Raw genomic sequence first — 12,961 nt, forward strand, 5'->3', positions numbered from 1 at the left:
GAGTCAGCAGTGTGCCCTTGTTGCCAAGAAGGCTAACGGCATATTGGGCTGCATTAGTAGGAGCATTGCCAGCAGATCGAGGGAAGTGATTATTCCCCTCTATTTGGCACTGGTGAGGCCACATCTGGAGTATTGAGTCCAGTTTTGGGCCCCCCACTACAGAAAGGATGTGGACAAATTGGAGCGAGTCCAGTGGAGGGCGATGAAAATGATCAGTGGCCTGGGGCACATGACCTGCCCTCCCCCTGGCACTTTGCCACCCAAGTGCATCGTTACTGCCACGTGGGCTCTCGTGCCACAGCCAGGCACAGACACAGCTGGTGCAGTGACTCATGAACACGTGCCCAGCTTCCCTCTTCTCCAGACCAGCCCCCACACCGAGAAGGGGGAGACCCACAGCTGTAGCGGTTCCAGTGCAGCCTGGCCGCCTCGCCCAGTGCCACGCAGCTCAGCCTGCTCACACCCCAAAGCACAAACTAAACGAGATGGGGAGCCGGTCCACGCACAGCCGAAGGCCCCCCGCTACCTTCGGCAGTGATGGCGTCCTCGGTCAGGAGGCTGTGTCATCACTCACGTCCCCCAAGACTCCATCAGCCACACGTGGACGCTGGGTGCACCAGCAGGGTGGGCGCTGCCCCGTCCCCTGGGCTCCCCGCCCCTGCCAGGGAGCAAACCTCTCAACCTTCACGCGGGCCAGCCTGGGACACTCTCCTGCTCGGCCAACGGCTGACCCAGAGCTAAAAGCACGAGTCATTACGGCTTGTGCCAAAGAGCCGGACTCGCAGGGGCTCTGGGCACGGGAGGGGACCGCACACGCTGGCCAGTGGGTTACACAAGCTGAAGGTGGCCTGTCAAATGTTGCCATAACTGACAGATGGGCATCGTGTTTCAGTACAAAACCTTTTCTATTAATGCTCATTGGTGTTGCAGCCGTGCCTAGAAGCCCCAGTCCTGGACCAGGGCCTGCCTGCACAGACACAGAACAAAAAGCTGGTGTCTGCCCCAAGGAGGCGTTAATCGCACTGTGAGACGAGATGAAGATGACAGACAGGTGCACTAGGAAACACTGAGGCCTCCTGCCGTGGGCTCAGTACACCAGCAGCCTAGCCAGAGTCCAGCCGCGTGCAGATCCGACGGCAGAGGAGAGCTCGGAAGGCGGAAACGGAAGCTGGACAGTGCTGTGGCTTTGCAGCCAGAGGGGCTGGAACTGTGTGGCTGGCTGCACCCCCTGCCGTGACATGGTGCCATCACATGCAGGTTTGCAGTTTGGTTCAGTGGCTCTCAGCCCCCCACTATACACATTGTCCCAGCGCCCCTGTTTGCAGGTGACTGCAGGGGCTCCTCCCAAGCACAGGGGATGGGTGGAAGAAAGCACAAAGAGGCTTGTTGGAAAATGTAACCGGTGGGTGGTGACGACTGGCGTTGGGGGGCCAGTCACAGGTGGGCGTCAACAGCTCATTAGCGACTGAGACACAATCGCTGGGGGGGGATGGGCCAGGAAGAGAGGCCAGAGAGAAGGAGGTGGGATGCTGGGAGCCTGGGCGAGTGCTCTGGCTCTGGGGGTGGATGGGAAAGGCCGGATCTCCGAGATGTTCTGCAGACAGAGCTGGCCGGGTTCAGACACATCCTGGGGGTGAGCACCTAGAGGCAGGGCTGTTTGGTACTAGTGACCATAATGAAATGAAATGTAACATCCTTATATGGGGGGAAATGCCAAAGGAACCCACCGCAGCAGCATTTAACTTCAAAAAGGGGAACTACACTCAGATGAGGAAGCCAGTTGCATGGAAATGTAAAGGAACCGTCACAAGAATGAAATGCCTGGAAGCTGCATGGAAACTATTTAAAAGCACCAGAATAGAGGCTCAAACTAAATGTATATCCCTCCCCACACCACCCCCATCCCACCCACACACCCCCCAAAAAAGGAGGAGGACCAAAAAATGCCACCATGGCTAAACAACAGAGTAAATGAGGCAGTTAGAGGCGAAATGGGGTCCCTTAAAATCTGGACGTCAAACCCACCTGATGAAAACAGAAAGGAGCAAAAAGTTTGGGAAGTCAAGTGTAAGAGGATAAACAGGCCAAAAAAGAACGTGGCGCGTGACTAACAAAAGCCACAAAAATTAACAGCCAAATAGACTGTAAGTCCATCAGCAGCAGGAAGCTGGTCAAACAACCAGTGGGGCCACTGGACAATCCAGATGCTAGAGGAGCACTCAGGGATGACAAGGCCATTGCGGAGAAGCTACATGGATTCTTTGCTTTGGTTTTCACTGCAGAGGATGTGGGGGAGATTCCCAAACCTGAGTCATTCTTTGTAGGTGACCAATCTGAGGAACTGCCCCAGATTGAGGTGTCATTAGAGCAGGTTTTGGAACAAACTGATAAACAGCAATAAGTCACCAGGACCAGCTGCCATTCACCCAAGAGTCCCAAAGGAACTTAAATATGAAATTGCGCAACTACTAACCATGGTACGTAACTTTTCACTTGAATCAGCCTCTGTACCAGATGACTGGAGATAGCTAGTTAACCCCAGTTCTTGAAAAAGGCTCCAGAGGCGATCCTGGCAATCACAGGCCGGTGAGCCTGACTTCAGGACCAGGGAAACTGGCTGAAACTATAGTGAAAAACAGAATTATCAGACATGTAGATGAACGTGATATGTTGGGGAAGCCAACATGGCTTTTGTCAAAGGAAATCATGCCTCGCCAATCTACGAGAATTCTTTGAGGCTGTCAACAAGGGTGGTACAAAGGGTGTACTTGGACTTTCAGAAAGCCATTGACAAGGTGACACACCAAAGGCTCCGAAGCAAAGCAAGAATTCCTGGGCTAAGAGGACAGCTCCTCTCGTGGATAGGAAACAGGGTAGGAATAAATGTTCAGGTTTCACAGTGGAGGTTTATAGTAGGGTTCCCCAGGTGTCTGTACTGGGACCAGTGCTGTTCAACATATTCATAAATGATCTGGGAAAGGGGTAAACAGTGAGGTGGCAAAGTTTTAAATGATTCAAAGTTACTCAAGATAGTTCAAGTCCAAAACTGAGTTTGAAGAGTTACAAAGGGATCTCACTAGACGGGGGGGCAAAATGGCAGATGAAATTCAATGCTGATAACTGCAAAGTAATGGACACTGGAAAACATAATCCCAACCGTACATGCAAAGTGATGGCATCTAAATTAGCAGCTGTCTCTCAAGAAAGAGATTGTGGAGTCATTGTGGAGAGTTCTCTGAAAACATCTGCTCACAGTCCAGCGGCGGTCAAAAAAACAAACAGAATGTTAGGAACCCTTAGGAAAGGATTCGATAATAAAACAGCAAATAAATCCATGGTGCACCCACACCTGGAATACTGGGGGCAGTTCTGGTCACCGCATCTCAAAAAAAGATCCATTAGAATTGGGAAAAGTACAAAGAAGAGCAACAAAAATGATTAAGGGTATGGAACAAATTCCGTATGAGGAGAGATTTTAAAAGACTGGGACTGTTCAGCTTAGAAAAGAGATGACTAAGGGGGGGGGATATGACAGAGGTCTATAAAATCATGACCGGTGTGGAGGAAGTAAGTGTTATTTACTCCTTCTCATAAAACAAGAACCAGGGGTCACCCAATGAAATTAGTAGGCAGCGGGTTTAAAACAAACATAAGGAAGTATTTCTTCACACAACACACAGTCAGTGTGGAACTCATTGCCAGGGGATGTTGTGAAGGCCAAAGGTATAACTGGGTTTAAAAAATAATTAGATAAATTCATGGTCAGGGACACAACCCTATGCTCCGGGTGTCTCTAAACTTCTAACCCCACATAACAGTTACTCCTGGGGGCATTCTGCACCACCACACATACGCAGAATTCACGTCCCCTGCAGATTTATTTGCTTCCCTGCAGAAAAATGAATTTCTGACAGGGAAGCTGCAAGATCAGTCACGCATCACTCCCTAGCTGTGCACGCATCCCCCAGTGAGTCTCTGTGCATCCAGATCCCCCCACACCTAGACCCCCCACTGAGCTGCCTGCACCGATTGTCCCACACAGAATCCTCTCACCCCAAACCTGGAGTCCTCCACACTGAGCCCCTGCACACTTGGATCCTGCCTGGTTGAGCCTGCCAGCCCCACACCTGGAAATGGGGAACTGTGGCCAATGGGAGCTTCGGGGGAGGTACCTGGAGGCGCGGCAAGGGCAGCACACGCTGGTGCAACCACTAGGCAAACTAGGCAGTGGCCTAGGGCGGCAATTGGTGGGGGCGCCCAGGGCCGTCCTCAGGCGTAGGCAGCTGCGTAGGGCACCTGAAAATGTGGGGCACCACTGGGTCTTAGTGTCCACTCTCCTGGTTTTCCTATCCCTGTTCTGACCCCAGGAAGACTCCGGGCCTGCAGGAAGGAAGGGGATCTAGTAGGTAAAAGAGAAAAAGCCTCCAGCCTGCCAGAGCTATTAGCACAACAGTGAAACTGTTCAAAAAGAGCCAGTCAAGGGGTAATGAAGCCATTTAACAGGCATTTGCCAACCCCCAGGTGTCTCCTGTCAGTGTCTGAACGTCCTGACAAACCAGTCCGGCACGGCTGCCATATTCACTCAGGCCGTGTCAGTCTACAGGACCGGAGTTTAAAATTTGCATTAAAAATGTTTCATTAGCGAGTCGGTGATTATAAAATCACATCTCTAGCAAATCCTCGCATAGATTTTTAGATGAACAATCATCTTTAGCCTTAAGTGCTTGGATCTTCAGACATATGTTTTTTTCAATAAATTCTTCAAAAGACCTTATCTAAAATACACATTTTAATTACTATCGTAAAAAACTTACTTCCAAAGTCTTCCTGTCCTTTCTGTCCATCCATTTCTCCCTTCACATACGCCCCCGCACCATCACCCCATTGAAGGAAGCAACAGCCCTTTGCTTCCAGATACCTGGACAAAGAGTTTCCCTGTCTTTACTTCTGACTATCTGGGGAACTAGTTTTGAGCAAAATCCGTACCGTAGTAAGATATAAAATCCTTTGTGATGCCTAAAATCTTTGGAAACATATTTTTTAAAGTTGGTGACATTTCATAAACGTGTGCATTGTTATGGAGATCCCACACAGTAAATTAGCTTTTTCTAAAAGCAACGCCCATTGTTATGAACACACAAAACTTCTGTGACTGATTAATTTAAAATAATGTCTGTTTCAGTGAGTTAAATATGTAGCAATCTGGACTGATTACTTTATGAAGGCGTAAGAGTACATTTAAAATATAAAATCAGCTTAGAAAGACAGATTAAGAAAATGTAACCAGAGAAGAGCTGCATCATGTATTCCAGAATATTGAACGTTGTATTCGGCAGGACGGCTGCCTCACCCTTACTACAAAGGTTTTGCAAATCAATGTCTGACAAACTTCAGGGCATATCAAAAAACCTGTGACTGACCTTTTTTATTCCCAAGTTTAGTGCTTTCACTTAGGTACCTTCTGCACGTCCATTCTGCGGGAGGGGAGGGTGCAGGGGTCTCTGCGGGGAACGGTGACTCTCCACCTCAGAGGCGGGCCGGGTGCCTTGTTATTCTTTCTGTCTTGTCCCTCCGCCCCCTCCCCCGCCAGGCTGCAAGCTCAGGCTGCCGTCGGGCATGGGGCACCCGTTTAATAATACTGCCTAGGGCCCCATCAATCCTAAGGACGGCCCTGGGGACGCCAAAAAGCAGTGCCCCGGCTCGGCAGGGCGGAGCCGCCTTCCGGAGGCACCGGAGAGCCAGAGCGTCGGTTTGCGGGGGCGGCGAGCCCCAGCCATGGAGGAGCCGGCGCGGCACAGGGGGGCAGGAGCCCTGCAAAGGCGACGGCGCCACTAGTGGGCAGCAGCTGCGCCCCCCACCCCTCCTGCCCGGGCTGCGGCCTTGCACCCCCCTGGGGGGCTCCTGCAGATGCATGCGGGCAGAGGCTCCCATGCGCCCCCCAGCTCCCCCCTCGCCATACTCAGGCTCTGCGACTCCTGGGCATGTGAGCTGCTGCCGGGGCGCGGGGCCCTGAGCCTGCTCCAGCTCACACTCCCGGGAGCTGCACAGCTGGGGGGGGCACGGGGGCCTCTGCCCACATGTATCTGCTGCAGGAGCCCCCAGAAGGCGGCTCCTCCCTGCCAAGCAGCTGCAGCAGCCCAAGCCCGGCAAAGCCAGGGAGTGGATTTGGGGAGGGGGCCACTGGGGTGGGGTGGGGAGGGCTCACGGGGGGGCTGTGCACCCTCCAGGGGAGTTCAGGGGATGGGGAGGGGGGAACCTGGCCTGGGGAGAAGCCCCTGGGCACGGGGGAAGGAAGGGGCACAAGGTGGAAGATTCACCTAGGGCACAAAATATCCCTGCACCAGCCCTGCCTCCGCCCCCCCCCCCCCACGGGCACAGCGCTTCCTGGAGCGGCGCGGGGCCAGGGACGGGGCAGGCAGGCAGGGAGCCTGCCCTGGCCCCCGTGAGGCCAAACCCCTCCTGCACCCTGCACCCCAACTCCCTGCCCTGAGCCCCCTGCCTGCACCTTGCAACTCTCCTGCCCCCCAGCCCCCTGCCCTGAGCCCCCTCATATATCCCGCACCCCTCCTGCCCCCCAACCCCCTGCCCTCAGCCCCGTCAAACAGCCTGCACCTCGCCTCTGCCCCACTCCCTTGCCCTGAGCCCCCTCCTGCACCCCGCACCCCCTCCCACACCCCACACTCCCTCCTGCACCCCAACCCCCTGCCCTGGCCCTGCATACAATTTCCCCACCCTGATGTGGCCCTCGGCCCAAACAGTTTGCCCTCCCCTGTGCTAGAACGTGGAATGTAATTAACCGTGGTCACCGTTACAGAGGCCACGTCCACTCTGCGATTGGACACCCGCGGCTGGCCTGTGCCACTGAATTGTGGTGTAGCCATTTGGATTCAGACTGGAGCCTAAGCTCTGGGACTCTCCCTGCTCCAGCCTGAGCCTGAAGAGCTACAGGGTTTTAATTGCAGTGTAAACACACCCTGAGTGGCTCAGCTCCTCCTCCTTGAATTCACTCCTGGGTTAGGCAGGAGGAAGTGGGGAGCAGCTTCCCTCTTGTGTTCGTTCGCTGGAACCAGCTGCACTAAGAAGCAGCTGAGTGGAGTGTCCCGAACCGGCGTCTCTGACCGTTGTCCCATTGTGCTATTTCGAGTGGTTTTTCCGGGGGTTGCTGATGTCGCCCGGTTTCCCGGTGTTGGGTGCTGCTGCCTCTTTGCTCCCGCGCAGCGACGCCGGGACAGACGTGGGGGGCTGGTGGCCAATGAGGGCTGCAGAGCCGTTCTGAGGGGGCCGTTGGCGCGTCAGGGCGCGAGACAGGCTCAGCACGTGGCCCCACAGCACACGGTCTGGGGTCGCTGGCTGGGTCCAGCTGCCAAAGAACCAGCATTTCCACTGTGCGGGGAAGGCGACAGCTGGAATTTTGGTTGGTTTGTTTCAATTTGGAACAGAAAATGGAACTTCCCCGTGAAACAGAAATTCCAACACGTGTCTCTTGGGGCCTGTAGCAGGGTGGTCCCCTGCCCCTGCCCTGAAGGGTTAAAACAGCCCAGGAGGGGTCTGGGGCTGGGGCAAGAAGCCTGGGCTGATTGGGGAAATCAGGCCCAGCTGTGGCCAGGCCCCAATCAGGCCCAGCTGGCCCCTATAAGAGGCTGGGAGCCAGGAGCCCAGACAGTCTCTCTCTGGTGTAGAGGGAGAAGGGCCTGGCTGCAGGGAGCTGGACACAGGGTACCTGAGTGGAGCAGGGCTGGGGAAAGGCAGAGGAGCTGGGGAGCTCCAGCCTGGAAAGCCCCAGGCTGCGGCCTAGCACAAGGCCAACAGGTACTGGGGGCTGCAGAGGGCAGCCCAGGGGTAGGCCAAGGCAGCAGGTCCAAACCCTCCTTGCCAGTGATGAGTGGCCGATACTGCAGCCTGCCCCAGGGCGTGGGGCTAGGCAATGACTGGCAGTGGCCATACACTGAGGTGAGGTGGGGATAGAGGGTGGGGGTTCCCCTGGGAGGGGGAGACCCTGAGAGAAAGGGGTTATGGCCAGGGGGCAGCACCCCATGGAAAAGGGGCACCAGGTCCAGGGAGGGACACAGGGGCCAGAGGACAGGTGGATCACCGGCCTGCAGAGGGCGCTCCAGAGCTGGAACGAGCTAATTCCCAGGAGTCACCAGCAGGAGGCGCTGCAGGGGTGAGTCCGCTCCTCCACAGGGCCCATGGATTCAGTTCATTTCAATAGCTTCATTGTATTTTGACTTTGAACTATTGCTATAATAGATCAGACATGTACATACTATTAAATAGAATATTAAAATTAATCTTCCAATGCAATATAAAAGGAAAAATGAAATTAATCAAAACACGATTTTTCCCATTGAAAAACACTGATGTCAACACGTTCCCAAGAAATGTTTCTATAGCAAAACAGCGTTTTTAGACTGAAAAATGTTCATGCTAAAATATGTCACCCACCTCGAACCCCTGGAGCTGCCTGTGAGCTGCTTGGCTGGGTGACGGGGAAATGGACGTCCCACTGCGGCACTGTAGCAAACAGCCCTGGAGCGAAATGGTCCCTGGGCACAGGCTCAGCCAAGGAGGGGGGACTTTGAGAAGGGGAGTTTCCCTGGGAAATGCGTCTTGCATTTATATCTAGACACTTATAGTTCTTCTTTCTGCCGAGGGGCCTGGGCTTGTTTTCACCTCCTTCCCCTGCTGATTTCACAGAACTTTCCTCCGCTCCTTCCCACCCCTGCACGGGTTCACTTGTGCTTTGCTTCCTACCTGCCCTGGATTCACAGAGACCTTTATCCTCCTGACCCCAAGACACCGCGCGGGGGGTCCCTGCCTGCCCCGGGGGGTCCCTGCCTGCCCCAGGTGCTCTTTGACGCCTACTGTGTGGCCATGTAATCACAGGTGGGGTCATGGCGCAGGGGGGCTCAGCACAGGCTGGGTCAATAACCCCCTTGGGGGGACGGGCTGAGGGCCACTGCTAGGTGCCCACAGCTGGCTCCCTGGCGCCACTCTCCAGCCCTGCACGTGGTCATGTCTCCCCACTACTGTGACCCGGGGTTCCTTGTGGCCCCCACCTGGCTCTGAGGGGGGAGCCACGGCCATTCCTGGCAGGGGAGCCCTTCCCCAGGGACCATGTAGACCAAGACCTTTTATCAGCAACACAATCACTGCTGCTGAGGCTAATGGTTTTATATAGTCTTTACAAATATGCAGATTAGCTCATTAAGTAATTTGCATCACAATATTGCACATGGAGCTAGACAAAACACTGAGAGCCCCAAGAGCTAGTGACAGTGTCTAGCGTTATAGGCGGGGAATGTGGCTCTAGCAATTCGAGCAGGGACCTGGGCGTCGGGACTCCTGGGTTCTCTGCCCAGCGCTGCTGGAGCCCCCCTGGGTAAAATCACTTACAGGCAAACTTTCAAAAGTGGCCGCTGTGTTTTAGGACCAGCCTGAGACTCCGCGGCTGCTGTTCAGAAGCACCGAGCACCCGCAGCACCCATGGACTCGTGTCTCTAGCACCCGGACTCCAAAGCTGGGCCTGGGGTGGGTACAGAGCCCCCTGCCGCAGCAGCACCTTGGCCTGTGCACCAGGTTTGCCGCCTATAAAGCCTGCCCTGATTTCTCCTTCCCATTCAAACTCTGCTGTGACTTGTCCCCGTATCTCCCGTCAAGGCTGCCAGACTGGAGCGAGCTGCCAGTTGCTTTGTTCCCGGAGAGAACACGGGGCCTCTGTGCCCACAGCTCTGCCTCAGCCCAGTCGCGATTCCTGCTCCCGTTCATGGCACCAGCGTGACATCACATGCACACAGCCCTGCCAGCAGCGCCTGGGCTCCGCCGCAGCCATGGGCTGCTCTCCTGGAGTGCAAACAAGGTGACCTATTGAATACACAGGCACTTTGTACAGCCCCAGGCAAAGCCTGGCTGCAAGGACTGACCTCTTCCGCTCCCCGGCCAGGGCCCCTGAGCTGGGGGGCTGCTCTGGGTAACAGGAGCTGCGAACAGGGAACAGCTCTTAATTCAGGGAGGGTGCAACAGTGCTGGCCAGCAACAGGTACAGTGTGGCCAATCTCCCCCTCCCCCATCCTCGCTCCAACCCGCAGCCTCCCGGCTCTCCAAGCCCTGGGCTCCCCCCGACCATCAGCTCTGCTATTCTGCCACGGGGATCCCCCCAACAGCTGTGCCAAGCCCCTCAATCCTGACCCACAGCCCCCTGCTCCTCCAGCCCAGGGCTCCCCCTGCCCCCCAGCTCTGCCGGTGCCCCTCACTCCCGACCCGCAGCCCCCTGCTCTTCCAGCCCAGGGCTCCCTTCACACACAGCTCTGCCGGTGCCCCTCAATCCCGACCCGCAGCCCCCTGCTCAACCAGCCCAGGGCTCCATTCACACACAGCTCTGCCGGTGCCCCTCAATCCCGACCCGCAGCCCCCCAGTCACTCCCCAGCTCGGCCTGACCCACAGCAGGCCTGGGCCCCCGGCTCTGCTGAGGCACCTCAGGTCTTTCCTGCTGTTTTTATCTTGGGTGTCACATGACAGAGTCTGACACGTGTCCTGCGGGGCCCTGCCCCGTCATGCAGAGGAAGGTACCTGAGGACAGTTGGCAGGTGAACCCCATGGCAACATGTAACCATGGGCACTGGGTCTGTGCCCAATTCCTCCCAGCCCCACCCTAGGTGACCTCCCATGAACCCCACCTGTGACCCTACCCTGGCCTGCCAGCATGGGCAGAGCTCTCGTCTCGTCCCGTCCCTGGTGCCAATGTCTGCGGCTGGGAATCCGCTGGCTGCCTGGGGTGGGGAGGAAATGGGGACTTGCCCTGGGCATTCCCCAAAGGTGCCCTGCTCGCCCTCACCGCGGGCATTGCTCGTATCCCAGGTGGCAGAACAGCCCCTCCGAGTGACACGTGTGGAGGCTGGGCACAGAGGCAGCTCTGCCATAGGGACTGCGGCTGCTCGCTCACCACAGGGGTTTGTTCCCTCCGTCTCAGAGTGAACTCCTGCCCAGGGGCAAAACTCCCCGATTCAGTGTGTCGTACCCAAGGCCAACCCCAAACATTCGACAGTCAGGTGCCAGCCCCAGCCCCATCCCGCTGCGTCATGGGGTTCCAGTAGTCAGGTGGGCCCTGTTCCTTCGCCTTCCAGCTTTGGGGTCACACCGGGGTCTCCACGACAGTGAGAGCTAGAAACGTCCTTTTCCTCTCGCAGCACCACAGGGCTCCAGGCTCTGAGGCTTTAAGTAAAAGACCAACTGTCCTGACACCTGCAATAAAACCAGGAGAGTTGGCAACAGGGCCTGGCTGGCTCTCTGGCGCACCTGTAAGGGCAGGCCTGGGCTCGGCACTTATGGGCCTGGCTTTCAAAAGAGCTCAGCTCCCACCACGCAGCACGGCTGCAAATCCCGCCCGGCCAGGCAGCTGGACGGCGGCGATTCGGGCGGTTCTGCCTCGCTGGCTGCGGGACTGTGCAGCGCCCAATGCAATGAGCCCAGGTCGTGGCCAGAGGCGCTGCTGAAATACAGACAATTGCACCTTCCTGACAAAGACACTATTTCCATACCCCTGCCCCCGTCCTGTCCCCTCCCTGCCCCACATGGCGCCCGATGGAAACTGGCTCCAGCTCCCTTACTCTAGTGGCCGAGGTGCCACTGGCCCATGTGCTCATTTAAGTAAAGCCTGTCCCTTAATGCACCTGCAGGAGGAGGCCAAATGAAGGTTCCACAGGCAGCCTGAATACTGGCATTTCCTCCTGTGTGAGTGCGTAACTGTGCAACCCCAACACTCCTTTCACCTAGGGCTTGTGGATGTAATTACACGAGCCCGTCACTCAGTGTGCGTGTGTGTGCTCATGAGCCTCTTGCTGCGTGTGTCTGAGATATTATCCGTGTGCGTTTGCACGCGAACCTCTCGCTCGGTGTGTGTGTATTTGCACTCCTCCTCTCCCTTGTGCCCCAGGCCCAGGAGGGAGCTGGGCGCTGAGTGTCCCAGCCCGTGCCCCGTGAGGCAGGATGGAGCCGCGTGGGAATGCAGAAGGGGTAGGGAATTGCAGTGGCCTGGGGACGCCTGTGCAGAACCTGGCCCTGCTGGAGACAGGCCAGGATTTCAGTGCCACTTCTGCACACAGATTCCCAATCCGTTCTTTCCCAAAGGTCTGTAGGGAAAGAGGCTGGAAAAGTCAATCTGCCTGGAGGGCTGCAGCCCTGGTGCCCCACTTGCTTAGCAGTAGGGGGCTGGGAATGGGGAGCAGCTTGGGCTCAGCAAGTTGCACTGGAAAGTTTGTTTCTCAGGAGCTCCGTGGCTCTGACGGGCAGCTCCAGTGCGTGGAAGCGCTGAGCTTAGCCGTGCCGCAGTGCAGCCAGAAGGATCACATGGCAGAGAGGGGCTTCGGCTCCACTGGATCCTCCCAAGCTCCTGGTGTCTCCTCTGGGCATGCAGAGAGGGGAAAAATACCCAGAGCCATTCACTGTCCCTGTGGCGAGGCTGCTTTCCTGAATGATCACGTGCTGTCTCTCTGCACCATGGTACAACGCAAGCCGAGGGATCCCGTTGCTGTGTGGCGTGGCCTATGCTCCCTGCCCAGCAGGGTATTAGAAGTGGTAAATAATGCTGAGGACAGGGCAGTCATCCATGGCGATCTGGACTACCCGCTAAGCCGGGCTCATTCACAGAAAACACATTTTAATGCGGCCAAATGCAAAACTACACATCTAGGTACAAGGAACGCAGAATGGGCGACTGTACCCGGGAGCGCAAGGACTCTGAAAAAGATGGAGGGGTCGTAGTGTTCAAACAACTGACCATGTGCAATGCTGTGGCCACCCGGGCTAATGGGATCCGTGGCTGTAGAAAGGGGAGTCGTGGATGAGATAACGGAGGTGATTTTGCCTCCGTATACGACATCGCACCCTGGAATCCTGCATGCAGTTTGGGTGTCCATGTTTTTTTAAAGGATATTAAAATTGGGTAGAGCAGAAAAGAGCCAC

The sequence above is a fragment of the Mauremys reevesii genome, linkage group 17, assembly GCF_016161935.1.
Source record: "Mauremys reevesii isolate NIE-2019 linkage group 17, ASM1616193v1, whole genome shotgun sequence".
Classification (NCBI taxonomy): Eukaryota; Metazoa; Chordata; order Testudines; family Geoemydidae; genus Mauremys; species Mauremys reevesii.